Genomic DNA, 17,702 nt, shown 5'->3' on the forward strand with positions numbered 1-17,702 from the left:
TGGCAAAATCCTACAAAATTGCACATGTGTTTACCTTTCTATCCAGCTATAAAACTTTGGAGCATATCGAGATTTACATCAGCAAATACAAAACAGCCTATTTCCATAATTATTCACTATATATTATGATACAAGTAACCCAAAATTCCAATAATTGGATTGAATAAACCATGGCAACAAACTGGCTAAATAAACTATGAAATAAAAATAATGTGAATTATGCTATGAATGAAAAAAAGAACTCTTTGAATGTTAATTATAAAAAGCAAGATACAGATACTGCATACATAGTGTGCTTTTTTTGTATATTCAGAAAAGGACATTTGCATATCATTTTTACAAAACATAGCCATTGTATAATACTATTTGTTTATGTTAGATTGAGGTCCTTGAAGCTGAGGTTTTCCTAATTGTTTTCATTCTGGTTTGTTTTTATTTTACTCCCAGTGCCTGAGACCCAGGAGATAATTGCAATTGACAGGTGATTTCCTCTCTCTGTCTTCTCTTCTTCCAGGGATTTCAGACAGACTCTTTGGGGGCCCTTCTGTAATCAGCTTTAACAAAAGAATTGTGCTCCACACCTCATTTTTCCTATTCAAAGCATCTTAACTGAGTTACTTCTGGGTCTCCACATCCCAATACTGGCTGAAGACCCTCCCATCTTCCTTGGTTGCTTGGCAACACCGTTCAGTAGATTATCTTTACTGCCCCCATATGAATTACCATTGCTCTAATTAATGCCTCAAACAAACATTCCAGGAACTGGAGAAATATTTGATACTTTCAACTTCCCAATATGGAGGAATTCCTCCTCCTGGCCTTGAAGATGCATGGCCAGAATTTTTGCTACATTTTCTACATGCATTCAGTTACAGTGCTCAGAAAGGAAGGGTTCTTCAACATAATCTCCAGCCGTCAAAGTTTCACTTTCTCTTTGTTTTTGCAAAAGATTAGATATAATTCGAAGTTAATGCAGCAGAAACCTGATATTTTACCCGGGCTGAAACATAGCTCTATTCTTTGCAGAAACTGTTGGGATGCAAAAATGTATTCAACCCACTGATCTGTTTCTCTGAAGCTGATTTTCAATTCTTCTTCACAACTTAATGTACTGAAAGTGTGAGTGTATGTGTGTTTCTTTTTTACATCTTTTCTGTTAAATGTATGTTTGCATTATGTGTTTCTTTTAAAATTTGTCCAAGTAGCAAAATATCTTAAGCATGCTCAAGGAGGTGGTGATTACTTCATCATAGGTCAACTGCAAGAAAAAGATCAACAATCATAATAACAACAACATAGAAAATTTTCAGAAGGGTCAGTAAGGTATTAAGAAAACAAGTTTGATTATTATTGCAAAAAATGATTGCTATGATCAATCAAATGAAATGAAAATGAGATGATTACTCATAGTGGGGAGGAAGGAGGGTAAGGATGGATGCAAGACTTCTCTTAGTCTATCTTTTTACGTGGTCATGAGCTCTACATTTACTTTCAAATGGCTCATTAAAAAAAAAATCTTGAGGAGTTCCTGTTGTGGTGGAGTGGAAACAAATCTGACTAGGAACCATGAGGTTTTGGGTTTGATCCCTGGCCTCCCTCAGTGGGTTAAGGATCTGATGTTGCCATGAGTTGTGGTGTAGGTCACAGACACAGCTTGAATCTGGCATTGCTGTGGCTGAGATGTAGGTCAGCAGCTGTAGCTCCAATTAGGCCCCTAGCCTAGAAACTTCCATATGCCATGGGTGTGGCCCTAAAAAGCAAAAGAAATAAAAAATTAAAAAAAAATTGAGATTGACAGATGAAAGAATATTGATTCATAGGTGATAAATACATGGAGACTAGAAAAGAAACAGATGGAAGATGGATGAATATTAAATAAACAGAAGAGAGATAGATGATTGCAGTGAGCTGTGGTTTAGGTTGCAGACTCGGCTTGGATCTGGCATTGCTGTGGCTGTGGTGTAGGCCGGCAGCTGCAGCTGCAATTCGACCCCTAGCCTGGGAACTTCCGTGTGGCCCTAAACAAACAAACAAATGAACAACCCAATCAAAAAATGGGCCGAAGCCCTAAATAGACATTTCTCCAGAGCACATACGGGTGGCCAGCAAGCACATGAAAAGCTGCTCAATATCACTAATTGTTAGAGAAATGCAAATAAGAACCATAATCAGGTATCACCTTACACCAATCAGAGTGGCCATCATCAAAAATCTACAAATAATAAATGCTGGATAAGGTATGGAGAAAAAGGAACTCTTCCACACTGTTCATAAGAATGTAAACTGTTGGAACCATTATGGAGAACAGTATGGAGGCTCCTTAAAAAACTAAAAATAGAACTACCATATGATCCAGTAATCCCACTCCTGGGCATATATCTGGAGAAAACTCTAGTTCAAAAATATACATGCACCTCTATGTTCATTGCAGAACTATTTACAATAGCCAAGACATGGAAGCAACCTAAATGTCTATTGACAGAAGAATGGATAAAGAAGATGTGGAATGGAATACTGCTCTGCTTCAAAAACAAATGAGATAATGCCATTTACAGCAATATAGATGGACCTAGAGATTCTCATACTAAATGTCAGAATGAGAAAGACTAATACAATATGATATCACTTATCTGTGAATTAAAAAAAAATGGTGCAAAGGAACTTTACAAAACAGACATAGGCTCAGACATAGAAAATAAACCTATGGTTACCAAAGCAGATAGTGGGATGGGGGGAGATATTAGGAGTTTGGGATTAATCTATACACACTACTATATAGCAAACAGATAACAAACTAGGTCCTACTGTATAGCACAGGGAATATAGTCAATACTTGTAATAGCCTATAATGGAAAAGAATCTGAAAAAGAATAGATATATATTTTGGATCACTTTGCTGTATACCTATAATTAATACAGCATTGTGAATAAACAATTCTCCAATAAAAATGGTTAATAATTTTTTAAAAAGAACAACTTAAATAACAGAAAGAATAGTAACCACAATAGAATGATTTCCTATGCAGAGAGTTGGGAGAGAAAGCCTTAATTTCTAGAGGCAGAGACACCTAATGAAAGGCACATGACCATTTGAACCCAATAGTTGTTTTTATTCAAATGGATTTTACTCTTGCAACTATCCTTTTATCTAGTATTCACATATATTTTATCCTTGTTAAGTTCTCTGATCCCTCTTCAATGTTATGAATCCTAAAGGCCACAAATGATGTAATGCACTTAAAATCAAACTATAGCAATGAATGTGAACAATCTCAAGCATGATTGCAGACCATTTTCAGCCCAATTCAAGGGTTATTTTAATTTCTTGTTTCATTTTATTGTACTCCCTGTCTTCTCTGTCAAAATGAGTCTTCACCCTTTCCCAACAATTGATGCTGAACTTTAATTCCACAGCAGTGGATTGAATGGCATACCCCTGAATTCTCATGCTCCCAGAACCTCAGAACGTAACCTTATTTGGACACAGATCCTTGAAGGATCTTGAGATGAAATAATCCTGGATTTAGCAGGGACTTTAAATCCAATGACTGGTATCTTTATAAAACAAAGGAGAAGGAGGCCTGATAGTCACACAAAAAGTAAGGCCATAGGAAGACAAAGACAGAGTCACCCTCTAGAGTAATGCATCTGCAAGTCAGATAATGCCAAGGATTACCAGCAAAACCCCAAGGAAAGAAGAGAGGCAGGGGATGTTTTTCCTCAGAGCCTCCAGAAGGAACCAGGCTTGCTGACATTTTGACTTCAGATATATTGTTCTAAGTCACTTAGTGCAAATGGCACAGATGTTCCTACAGGCAGATGTCAAGTCTAGGACCTCCACTCCTCATAGCCATCTTTCTTTGCCCTACTCCCTTCCCGTCTCCACTGCCTCCCCACCTCCCTATCAGGGCTAGTCTGCCTGGATGTGTGTCATGATGAACCCTGTGGCAATTCTCCTCACATCCTGGGTTTGTCATTTGCTTACAGCCAAGCTGTATTCTCAGGTCTCCAAATTTGGCTCTGGACCTGGGAAAGCCAGGATCTCAACATTACAGACTCAGAAAAGGGAGACTGAAACTGAATATCTCTCTTTTTTTTTTAAAATTATAGTTGATTTACCATGTTGTGCCAATTGCTGCTGAATAGTAAAGTGAACCATTCACACATATGTGTACATTCCCTTTCTTATCTTCCATCATGGTATATCCCAAAAGATTGGATATAGTTCCCTGTGCTATACAGTAAGACTGTATTTCTTATCCATTCTAAATGTAATAGTTTTTATCTACTAACCCCAAACTCCTAGTCTATCCCACTTTCTTCACCCTCTCCCTTGGCAACCATAAGTCTCTTCTCTCTGTCTGTGAGTCTGTTTCTGTTTTGTAGATAGGTTCATTTGTGCCCTATTTTAGATTCCACATATAAATGACATCATATGGCATTTGTCTGGCTCTTTCTGACTTAACTTCAACTTAGTATAATAATCTTCAGTTGCATCCATGTTGCTTCAAATGGTATTATTTTGCTTTTTTTAATGGCTGAGTAGTACGAAACTGAATCTTGAACAATGTCTTTTCTGTTGTTCTTATTGGTATCTGCTCTCTCTCAGAAGCAATAAATTCTGTTGATTCAGTGGCTGGGAAGGTCAGGGGAAACATGATTTACTGTAAATTAAAATACATTTTCTGGCCATTTTTTCAGATATGACATACATACACAGACTTCTATCCATTCAATGATTCTGTTTCTGATTAACTACTGCATTGTGGACTCAATAGAATGTTCCTATCTTTTGGAACTTCACAGGATACAAAGTTAACCCCAATGATGCTAGTAGTCACAATCTTGTGTAACAAGGCCCCTGAAGACCAAATGTCACAGCTTCCATCTTCCACTCGAGGACTTCCACACATCTGCCCTGGCATATTTAAATTGCTGGCCCCCTAACTAGAGTGATAGTACAGCTATTGAACTAGGCACATGGCCCAAACACAGACCATATGAACAAGACAGTGGCCAGTCAGCATGGATATAGCCCTAAACAATCCATGTCAGTCTTGCTCTTCACTTGCCAAGTTTCCCAATTTCTAGAATTTGAATCTCTTTTAAAATTGTTTTGTAGTGTTGGGGATTACTCCATGAAACTCACTTTCTCAGCTGGAGGGGAAATAGTGAGCCATGCACAAGACTGTTCCCCTATGAGCCTCTAGGGGGAGCCCAAGGCCCTTTGCTGTCCTCTCCCTTCACCCAAAGAAGAATTAGAATCACTTTGCTGATGGTTTCTTTTGCTGTGCAGAAGCTTTTTCATTTGATGAAGTCCCAGTTGTTGTTGTTGTTGTTTTTTAATCCTATTGCTGTGCTTTAGGTATCATCTCCAAAGAACAATTACCAAAATCCCTATCAAGGAGCTTTATTCCTGTTTCCTTCTAGTTTAATGGTTTCAAGTCTTACATTTAAATCTTTAATACATTTTGAGTTAATTTTTGCAAGCTATATAAGCTATGAATCCAATTTCATTCTTTGGCATGCTATTATCCAATTATCTCAGAATCATTCATGGAAGAGACTGTTTTCTCTGTTGAGTATTCTTGGCTCCCTTGTCAAATATTAGTTGATTTTATACACTTTGGCTTATTTCTGGGCTTTTGAGTCTCTTCCATTGGTCTGTTTGTCTGTTTTTATGCCTACCATACTGTTTTGAAGACTATAGTTTTATAGTATATCTTGAAATCAAGATAATTGTGACTCTCTTGCTTTTTTCTTCTTTAAATTATCAACAATGTGAAAAGACAACCTCTAAAAGGGGAAAAAAAAACAAGCAAATCATATATAATATAAAGGGTTAATCCAAAATTTATAAATAACCCATACAACTGACCCAATAGCAGAAAAACCAAATAACCCAATTAAAAAAATGGACAGGACCTAAATGGACATTTCTCCAGAGAAGAAATATGAAAGGCCAGTAAATACATGAAAAGGTACTCAATATCAGTAGTCATTAGGGAAATGCAAAATAAAACTACATTGAGACTTTATCTCAGAACTTTTAGAATGGTGGTCATCAAAAAGATAAGAAATAACAAATGTTGGTGAGATATATATTATTCACCTCCATCAAAAAAATATAATGAGGAAACCCTGCCGTTTGCAACAATGTGGATGGACCTTGAATGCATTATGCTAAATGAAACAAGTCAGACAAAGAAAGACAAATACTGTATGATCTCATATATGTGAAATTTAAAACAAAAGCAAAAAAAAAAAAAACAAATAAATAAACTCATAGAAAAAGAAATTGGACTTGTAGTTACCAGATGTGGAGGTTAGTGGAGGTACAAACTTCCAGGTATGAGATAAATAACTACTAGGTTTGTGATGTACAATATAACTGTGGCTAACACTGCTATAGTCAAATTGTTAAATTGTTAAGAGGGAAGTTTTTAAGAGAGTAAATCCTATGAATTCTCATCATAAGAAGAAATTTTTGTCTTTTTTCTTTTCTTTTTATTGTATCTATATGAGAAGATAAACATTAGCTGAACCTACTGTGGTAATCATTTCACCATCTATGTATATCAGATCATCATATTATATGCCTTAAACTTATGCAGTGACATAGGTCAATTGTTTTTCCATAAACTTGGGGCAGGGGGAGAACTGGAATCAAGGGAATGACACTCGGGTGTTCCAGGAATGGTAAATGGCAGGAATGGCCTCCTATCTTAACCTTCTAGAGAAGATGAAGAACACAGGTGCTGTCCACTCTCTCCATTTTCTGCAGCCCAAGGAGGTCGCTTCTCTTTGGACTGTTTCTGCCTCTTGGAGCAGTCAGTTTCTGAGGCTTCTTTTCACAGGGCGATAGAACACATGTTCCCTTTGCCACTTTGTCCCTTCTGCTGCTGGCTGGGAGGTGTCCTTTCTCACTAGGGGTACCAGAAAAAAGAGGACACTCAGTGAAATTTGAATGTAAACAGCAATAAATCTTTTAGTACGAGTGTGTCCTGAATGTTGCATGAGTGCCAATAGCACAGGGCTGGGTCCTCCAGCATTCAGAATCCTGCCTTGGGCTGGGAGCCAGAGCTCGTTGAGAAGCCTTGCCTATTGTGGCCAAGACTGGCATGATCCTAGACCCCCATCTGATGCCTGGTGAAGTTATTGGCATATTCCTGGACCCTTGTATGACACCTGATTAAGTTACTAGAGTGTTCCCAAACCCCCTGTTTGATACCTGGTAAAGTTACCAGAATGTTCCTGAACCCCCCACTTGATAGCTGACATGTTCCTGAATCTGCATTTTGATATCTGATGAAGTCCTTTGAATTAGACTCAGCTTCCACCAGTACTCTGAGCTCCCTTTGCAAGTAGATGTATCCAAGCTCACAGGACAGGGAAGGAGTAAGCGCAGTCGTCCCAGGGTTAACAGATAGTTCAGACCCAAGATTCATCTCCGTCTTGCTAGAACCTGTTTTAGAAGGACCGAAAGTTATGATTGTGTGTGTGAGTGTGAGTGCGCGCACGCGCACACGCACGGGGGGGGTGATGTTGATGCCTGAAATATATGTTTTAATTTAACAATTAAAATATGGTCATGCTTTACATCCCTAAATCATGATTAAAAGTGCACATTACCCAAGTGGCTTTTAGCTATGACGGTGAGCCGTGACATTCTGCTTGTGGCATTCAGAATTCTATCTTTGAATGCCACCATAATCACTTGCTTCCCTTCAAGGCTGTCGTGTCTGGCATGAAATGTAAGGATTTAAAATACCACCCCAGCAGCCTCACACCCAAGAAATGGCACTTTTGAATGTGCAGTTAATGATTACATGGGGGTGTATTCCAATAAGGAAGTGAGACACGTGGTAACTAACAGCAGAAGTAAAAAATAATAATGAATAGGTACTTCTAACAGAATGGTAGTGACGTTCAAGGTTACAGATAAGAAATTTGAGATTCGCTCATTCACGATCTAGCCAGGCTGGATAAATTCAACTCCCTTGGTTTACTCAAAGCAGATGCTTCAAACCAGGTGAAGATTTTGAAGCTGGCTTTCAGCCTTCAAATATAGGGGGCTGCAGAGGAGGAAGGGGCTCTGCCCCCTCAACTCAGTATTCTACCCACCCCAATATGTATGTGGCATAAACTAGATGTTCAACTAGCATTTGTTGCATTTATCTCTTGACTTGAAGTTCCAGGGGGTGAGATACCAAGTTGAATACAAATTCTAATAAATGGGTGAAATTGGTATCTTTCCTTCTTTGCAACTTTATCCTATCCATTGGCCTCCTGCATGCTGAATAAAAGATGCCCGAAACCCAGTCTGAGAAACTGCTGGTACTTTCAGCATTTTGCATAATCATCATAAGCTTAAGAAGCAGGGTACACCTGCATTCTTGTGACATTTCAGGCCTCATCCATAGCTAAATGTACAAATATAAAGTGGTTCTCTGATTTAGAAAGAGCCAAGTCTCCTATTTAGCAGGGCTATTTCTGATACTGCTCATATAGCATCATTTCAGGTATAGCCAGTGATTAAATTCAATCTGGAAAGTAATTTAGTCTAGCAAGGCTGTAAGAAAGTGGCAGATGAAATAGAATGTGAGCAAGAGCAAAATAACATGCCTAGAAAAAGAAAAAGAGGCTCAAACTATTTTCCTAAGATTCTGAGCTCTGAACTTTCTTTGAGGACCCAGGAAATTGACCCGAGGTTCACCATAGACCATTTACTGAAGACATTACTTATATGTGCTGCTGCTGCTGCTACCAGAAAGGTCAACCAAATGCTCTGATTCACTTAAAAGGACTGGAAACAATCCAGAAGGCATGCCTTGCCTGTGTGCAAAGTCACGATGTCTCTCACACCCTGGTGTGACAGTCTTAGCTTTTGGACAAGAACGTCTGGGCAGGACCAGAATCAGTACAAATAAAATAAAATAAAATAATCACTAAGATGGTATTAGGAAGGAGACATTGAATCTCTTTTAGATTGGGTGGTAAATAATAAGAGGAGATAAAACTGAAACTTGTAAAACACAAGCTAGACTTCAGCTATCCCTTGGAATGTTCATGTATACACTTAGGAGAAGTGACTAGTAGTATTAGCTTGCAAAATAAGAGAAAAATTATCTTATTAAAGGAGTGATAATGTTGGAAAACTTAACACATTCTAAAAGACTTGTGATTCATACATCTTCTATAGCTTGGGAGGTCCCATTGTAGCTCAGTGGAAACTAACCTGACTAGTATCCATGAGGATGCTGGTTCGGTCTCTGGCCTTGCTCAGTGGGTTAAGGATCCGGAGTTGCCATGAGCTGTGGTGTAGGTTGCAGATGTGGCTTGGATCCTGTGTTGCTATGGCTGTGGTGTAGGCCGGCAGCTGCAGCTCCAAATTTGACCCCTAGCCTGGGAATTTCCATGTGCTGCAGGTGCTGCCCTAAAAAGAAAATAAAAATAATAACATCTATAGTTTGAATTTATTGAGAACAAATAGTATCGGAGAAATATTTTTAATATATTTTGAATGGAAAAACACTTCTGCATATATATATATATTAGTTTTTAATTTTTAAACCATTTTTAATCAAAAGTTAATTTATAATGTGTTAATTTCAGGTGTAGAGCAAAGTGATTCAGTTATGCACACACATCTATATGTGTAAATATATGTGTGTGTATACATATATATATATATATAACTTTTCTCAGATTCTTTTCCATTATAGGTTATTAAAAGGTATTCAATATATTTCCCCATGCTATACTGTAGGTCCTTGTTGTTTATCTATTTTATATATAGTAGTTTGCATCTGCTAATTCCAAACTCCTAATTTATTCTTCCCCACTTCTTTCTCCTTTGGTAACCATAAATTTGTTTTCTATGTCTGCAAGTCTCTTTCTGTTTTGTAAAGAAGTTCATTTGTATCATTCTTTTTAGAATTCATTTGTATCCTTCTTTTTAGATTCCACATATAAGTAATTTCATATGTTTGTCTTTCTCTGTCTGACTTACTTCACTTAGTATAATCTCTAGGTCCATCTATGTTGCTGTAAATAGCATTATTTCATTCTTTTTGCAACTGAGTAGTATTCTACTGTATTTGTGTACCACATCTTCTTTATCCATTCCTCTGTCAATGAACATTTAAGTTGCTTCCATATCTTGGCTATCATGAATAGCCCTGCTATGGATATCTAAGTGCATGTTATAATTTTGAATTAGAGTTTTCTTTGAATATATGCCCAGTAGTGGGATTGCAGGATCATAAGGTTCTGCATATATTTTGAATGGAACAACATTATGCAAATTTTCCACTCCAGGATCAACAAGCACTCTTAGTGCCCAGAGATTTGTTTCTCTTATTTTTCTCCAGTTAATGGAACCAGGGCTCCTTGGAGAGGTGACTGACTCCAGCTTTGGAAGAGGGAATATATAAGCTGAAGCTGGAACACCTTCATGCTCAGCAAACCAAATGATGGGTTTGTCAAGGGAACACTGGTCAAAGCTGGAAGAATTGGGCAAAACAATAAATGACATCGTACTGGATTATAATCCAGAGCATAAAATACCCATGATTCCATACTGTTATGAATAAATACTTGAATACATAAATCAGCAGGGAAGAGTAGACAGATCTCCACGCAAAAGAATTCCAAGTAATTTATGTAACTAATCTGCCCTCAAAGAGGTGGCACATAGCTCCCCAGACTTAAGGGTAGACTTCATTTAAGTGTCTCCTTCCCAAGAATACAGTGTGAGAAGGGGGAGGATGAACAAGTCTACAGTGGGGAAACCTGGCCAACACCTCAGGTCAAAGCTAGCAGGGATGAGGCACATGGACCATGTGTGCCGTTGACATGATCTCATCGGAACAGCCCTCTATCTCTGTCATCTTCCTCCCAAGACACTGAAAACTTATACCATAACCATGAGAAAAATCTCAGACAAAGCCAAATGGAATGACATTCTACAAAACACCTGACCAATTCTCCTCAGGATGGCCTAGGTCATCCAAAACAAGGAGGGTCTGAGAACCTGCCACTGCCAAGAGAAGCCTGAAGAGACATGAAGAATGAATGGAATGCGATATCCTGGATGGGATCCTGGCACAGAAACAGAAGGAAAGGTTAAAAACAAAGGAAATCTTACCTGCATCCTGGTGCTGCATAGACGCCACCGATCCATCCTATGGTGCCACAGTGCAACATGATTATTTTAAATATTTAAAAAGGGGGGGATTATACTGCATTACTAATTCACTCACCTGTCCCTTTTGTGGATGCCTTTTCCACTGTGGTGAAAATGTATGCCCTGGCTGGTGCTAGGAAATAAAAAGTAAAGGCCAGGATCCTCCATCAAGATCCATGGTCCACAGTCAGAATTTTTCGTTCTGAAGAAAAAAAAAAAAGGAAATCTGGGAGTTCCCATTATGGCTTATCAGTAACAAACCTACTAATATCCATGAAAATGCAGGTTTGATCCCTGGCCTCATTCAGTGGGTTAAAGATCTGGCATTGCTATGAACTGTGGTGTAGGTTGCAGACACAGCTTGGATCCCACATTGATGTGTCTGTGTTGTAGGCTGGAAGCTGAAGCTCTGATTTGACCCCTAGCTTGGGAACCTCCATATGCCATGTTTGCAGCCCTAAATAAATAAATAAGGAAATCTGAATGAAGTTAAAAATGCTTTATAGTACCGTGATAAGAGACCCTGACATTCTGGGAGTTATTTTTGAAATGAGAGTAACTATGAAAATAAATACATGGGTGGACATGGCCTGAGTTTGAGGAACCCAAAATGAGCCAGCACACTTGAAAATTCAGCCCTCTGTGTCCTGAGAGAGACTCTTTCTGGAGGTAAAATTAGATGGAGTCATTGTTCTCTGTCTACACAGGAAGTAAATCAGCACTTTGGCCTCATGGCAGTAAGCAACTAGGAAGATTTTTTATTTTTCTACCCAGTGATTACGTTTCATAAGAAAACTGAATTGAGAGAAAATGCCCTATGTATCCACTGGCCTAATTTAAAGCTTGCCTACCATGGTGACGCTGAAACTGGAAGGGATATATCCTTTTCTGACTGGCAGGGACTTGGTTTTGTGAAAGTTTTGGTGGACGTGATCCCCAGACCACTGATATCACATGATAGGGCTAAAGAGCAGGATGATGTGGAAGGGATAAAACATGATCTTCTTGCTTTGTTTAAGGAGCAGTAGCAAATCCTGTGCACACAAGTCCCTTGTTAATTGTTTGTGCTCTTCCAAAAAGTCTCCTTGACATCTGCCCCTGCCCCTGTCACTGTACTCATGGCTGCAAACATAAGACATGCAAAGGGAGGGTCTTGCATTCAAGCCATCACGGAAGCAAGCAGCTTCACCTGCCTGGGTGTTGGGGACACCAGGAAGGCATCTCTGATTTTGAGGACTGTTGACATCATCCCAGAGGAAAGAACTCCTGAAGACCTGGGAAAGGAGTCACCAAAGGGTGGTGAAGGTGAGCTGTGGAGTGGGGGTGTTGGGTGCTGTGACAGAACATGTTGCAGAGGGATGTGCTGGAGGACCAGCACCAGGCCTGGCCGCTACCCTCCACCGCATGAGGGAACTGCATTTTTTCACCACAAGAAGCATCAGCAGAGGAATGATCTAATCAGTCTTGCCCTTTAGATCTGGGAAGCCATGGACAGTGGTCTGTATGAAGAATGAGTGAGGTATAAAAGAAGCTATCAGCCTGATACAAAATCCAGAAGGGCCTGACCCAAGGGAGATGTTCCTACAAAAAGTAATGGATTTGAGAAGCTATGAATTTAATGATGAAGCAGGATGTGGAGCCAGGTCCAAGGGTCTGCACCATGTGCAGGCTGGACCGTCTCTACTTTCTGGAAATCCCACAGTGATGGTCAACAAGAGGCAATGAGGGCAAGTGTCACAACAGAGAAGATCTGGGCACTGCTGGCAGTGGAGCTGGGACTTTGTAACTGGGAAAGGGGAGGGGAGGGGCCCTAAAGGATTGAGCAGTTAGGCTGAGAATGAAGTTCACCAGTGAGCTGCTGTTCACCAGTGAAAGGGATGCAGATGTGGACTGGGGATGGTGGGGCTGGGGAGGGAGGGTTGGGGCTTCTGCAAACAGACTGCCAAGGGTTTCTCCTTCTAAGGACTATGGTAAACCATCAGAAGAGTTTAAACAAGAGGACAGTGGTTTGTGTGGTCAAACCTTTCATGTCTCTATTATGTGGAGGAGTAATGAGAGTCAGGCAAGAGTGGACACAAAGGGCTTGTCCAGAGGCATGTGGGTGAGAGATGATGGTGACTTGAACTAGGTCATCTTCAGTGGAGATGGAGAGAGATGGAGAGTTGCAGAAGCTCTCACAGAAGTGGGATTGGACCATGGTGGATGTGAGGACACAGGCTTCCTGCAGACATGGCATCATTTCGCGGGCAGAGAAGACTGAACTGACTTGTCCTCCTGGATCTGTACTTCAGGTTTGGACACGTCAGCACTCAGAGGGTAATTCGATGAGAGTCTATTGGTTATGGAAGTTGAGATGAAAGAAAAGTGAGGTAGGCATGGAAGTCATTCACATGCAGAAGTAGAAGGAAGAAAAGTGCAAAAAAAAAAAAATCAGTCACAGAGAGGGTAGAAACAGAAAAGATCTGAGGGTAGAAACAGAAAAGATCTGAGGACAGAAACATAAGGAACCCCAGTGTTTTAGATGTGGGCAGAGTAAGATGAGCCATTTAACTGCCAACAGTTTAACACCAGCTCTACTGGAAAGGAAAAGAAAATGTCCTGGATTGCATCGTTTGCCAATTTCCATCATATAAATACCCCACCATAGCCAGTTTCAAATAGCAGAGTGACATCAGCTGTCTAGCACCATTATTGAAAACGGACCCATTAAATCTGGAAAGCCAGGACTAGCATGTCCTTGTGCCCTGAAGCCTCACAGAGACAGAGGAAGGGAGAGAAATGAGAGAGGATGCTCTCAAGGGAGATGAAGGGAGACAGCCTGAGATGGAGCATTAAAAGAAGAGAAGAAGTCCCATAAGACTGGAGAGTGACTTTTGAACTTGGCAGCTTACAATGCCACTGACTTAGAGCAACTTCAGTGGACTACTGGGGCTGGAGGCTGCAAGCCATTCAGAACTGGTGGAGGAGGAAACTGCTGAGTGCCATTCCCTTTGGAGGATCTCAGGGAGTCAGACATCCTGCCCTGCCTTAGAAATCTCTGATTTAAATAAAGGTAGTAGTCCAAGTGGAAGGAATCCCTCCCCTCCTGCTTTTAGAATGTTTGCAATTTTTAGGAATTTGCCACCAGTTCCTTCATGTGACGCATGGCAAGGTCATTACAAACAAAACAGCAACAACAGACCCAAGGTGTCCAGCTTTGGATCCAGGCAGCCTGTGATGTCAACTCCTTCCCAAGGCATCCTAACCTAGAGACTTGCCTCACCTCCTCTATATAGGCAGCAAGGCCAGCACCTGAAATCCTGGTTTGCAGCAGGCTCAGCAGGGTAAAGGCTGCTCTCAGGGGCATCACAGTGTTCACAAATCCCTTACCCACTGGGGAGGGGACAGAGAACCAGGCCGGGAAGGGAAGGGATCTCCCCAAGACACACAAAGGGCAAGAGGCAGTGCTGAGGTTGCATCCTTGTATCTTTGACCTCCATGTCCTGGGGCTCTCTCACTTCACTGCTATCAAAATAATCCAAATAGGAGTTCCCGCTGTGGTACAGTGGGTTAAGAATCTGACTGGAGCAGCTGGGGTTGCTGCAGAGGCATAGGTTCGATCTTCACCTGGTTCAATGGGTTAAAGGTTCTGGTGTTCCAGGGGTCATGGTGTAGGTTTCAGCTGTGGCTTAGATTTGATCCCTGGCCCAGGAACTTCCACATGGCATGGGTGCAGCCATTAAAAAAATTTTAAAATGTGAGTAAAATGAGTAGTTTTTTTTTTTCTTTTCTTTCTTTCTTTTTTTTTTAAGTTTTACTGAAGTGTAGCTGATTTACAATGTGATAATTTCTGCTGTATGGCAAAGTGAAGTCACATTCCTTTTATATGATGTGTTTAATCATTGAAATAACTGATGGTTCCTTAGCACTGACGATACACCCATCATACAAAACAATGTGGATCCACTTTCTTGCCTTTCTTTTTCACACTCTGGCAACAAAACTGTGGAGGGAATACCAGTATTCCTCAAGTTTTAAAGGTTGATAACTTGGTGTTTAAAGCAATAACATCCAGACTTGCTCAAGGTGGCAGCGTGGGCAAGGGTGAGCTTCAGTTACACATTCCTGCAGTGGGTCAGTCCCAGCAGCTGGTGTCTGTGTGTTTGTCCCCTGGGCTTCCCCTTCTCAATTGTCCCTTAAGAACTGACTAGACAAGCAGTGGAAGTAATGTAGAATCTGGTGACTGCCTCACATTCTCAGAAGCAGAGAAATGATTTGTAAAGTCCAGAAGGTAGAGGAGCAGTAGAATGAGAGAGAAAGTGCTGAGAGGAAAGGGGGTGCAGGGAAGGGAAGGCAGGGAAACCAGCCCCTGCTGCCAGTGGAAATGGGTGGCCAGGGCTCTTAGATGAACACCATCAGGTCTGCAAGTAGCAGTGCACACCCTGGGGACCTCCCTGCTTCCCAACCCCCTACTGCCACCCTGAACACTGTGCCTCTCTACAGAGGTTGGGGTATGCATACCTTGTTGTGAATTGAGCAAGGAGGCAGTGGTACAGATAAGCTGAGTGAGTCCATTTTGCACAGTTGCCTGTGTCAACACACCAACACTCGTATTTTACCCGAGGGAATGTATTGCCTAATAAGCAAGAAAGTGGTTTTCTTCTGTCACTATTTTTCTTCCACTCCAAATTATTTTCACATCCAGGACTTGATATTAATTATTAAAGTCATTTACTTTGACTGAAGCTGAGCTATTTCCAAATTACAGACATTCACAAGGTCTCACTTATCTTCAACTGGTAGGGAATCCTGCTGCAGGAAGCATTATGGGAATCTGGCTGGAGGGTAGGTTTTCCACAGCGGACTCAGAAAAACTGTAGCAACCAAGATCCCATAGCATAAGCAGAACACAAGATTTTGGAGAAGCTCTGTCAGTCACCCAGAAGGTCCTTCCTGGAGCTCAAGGCTCTGGGGCTGAGGGAGGGGAGAGGAAACCTGGCAATGCCATTTGGGGCTCTGTTGGGTTGGAGAGTATATCAGTTATCTATTGCTGTGTAACAAATAACCACAAATGTAACAACTTAAAACCATTCATTGCCTCATTGTTCTATAGAACAGAAGTTCAAGGGCACATCTGGGTTCTCTGCTCTGGGTCACACACCTTAATCAAGGAGTGGTCTGGCCAGAGCTTTTATCTAAAACTGGGGAGAATCTGCTTCTCTGCTCATTTGGGTTGGTGGCAGAAGTTAGTTCCTTGTGACTGCAGTGCTGAGGTCCCTGATTCCTTTTGGGTTCTCAGCCAGTGCTCTCCACTGCTAGAGGCTGCCCCAACTCTTTGAAGTGTGCATGGCCCTTCAATCCTTCAAGCCACCCATGATGCATCAAATCCTTCTGCTTGGAAGCTGGCTTCCTCTTCTGCACCCAGCTTGAGAAAACTCTCTGTTTTTAAAAAGCTTGTGTGCTCAACCATTGCCCTATCACATAACATCCTTATCAACTTTAAGGCCCATCAACTTAAGATAATAATTACATCTAGAAAATCCCTACAGACTAGTCCCTAGATTAGTACCTGCTGGAATAACCAGGAAACAGAATCTTGGCAGTCATTTTCAGAACTGTACTTGTTGACTGCAAAAGTGCACAATCTAGAAGTTGAGAATTATATTTTATTTGTCTGACAAAACTGAGGACTTGAGCCCAGGATATAGCCTCTCAGATAGCTCTGAGGGACTGACTGCCCTGAATAGGCATAGGGGGAGCCTGGATATATTGGAGTTTTTGCAACAAAGACTAGGTAGTCAGTACATCAAAATATTACTATCAAAGAAAACCAGATGGCTCAAGTTAATGAATTTAGTACTATGTATGGGAAAGATGCAAAATCTAGGCTCACTGAAATCATCCGTTTGATAAACACCTTAGCTATCTGGGGCCATTATCCTGTTCTTTCCCATACTGAATTCCCTAGGGTGCACCACTGGGGGGTGGGCTGCGGAGGCTGACTCCTGGATGGTGGGCATTCTTGTTTCCTTTCTAAGTTCCCTCAGGGCTTACCATCAGGACAGCTGGAATGTGATAACTTGATGGCTGCAAATGAACACAGGAGGGTGTAAACAAAGTGAAAATGCACACACACAGTTAACCAAGGAGCCCATGTTGGGGAGAAGGCTTGGAACTGTAGGTGAGGAAAGGCACAGGTAAAGAAATATGTATGCGAAAGGAGAGAAAGCAGGTACTGCAGGCCAAGAAATGCTGGTGACATTTCTGTAAGGGAGCCGACCCAAGTTTTGTTAATTCAAGGAAGAAGTGACAAGGCAAATACTAATTAAGGAATAATGAGTAATGCTCCACTTGCTACCTGCCATTTAAAAAAATTTTTTTTGTTTTTGTTTTTGGCCACCTGTGACATACGGAGTTTCTGAGCCAGGGATTAGATCCGAGCCGTGGTTGTGACCTTCATCACAGATGTGGCAATGCCAGATCCTTAACCCACTGTGCCAGGCCAGGGATTGAGCCTATGTCTCAGTGCTCCAGA

This window comes from Sus scrofa, chromosome 1 (genome assembly GCF_000003025.6).
Source record: "Sus scrofa isolate TJ Tabasco breed Duroc chromosome 1, Sscrofa11.1, whole genome shotgun sequence".
Lineage (NCBI taxonomy): Eukaryota > Metazoa > Chordata > Mammalia > Artiodactyla > Suidae > Sus > Sus scrofa.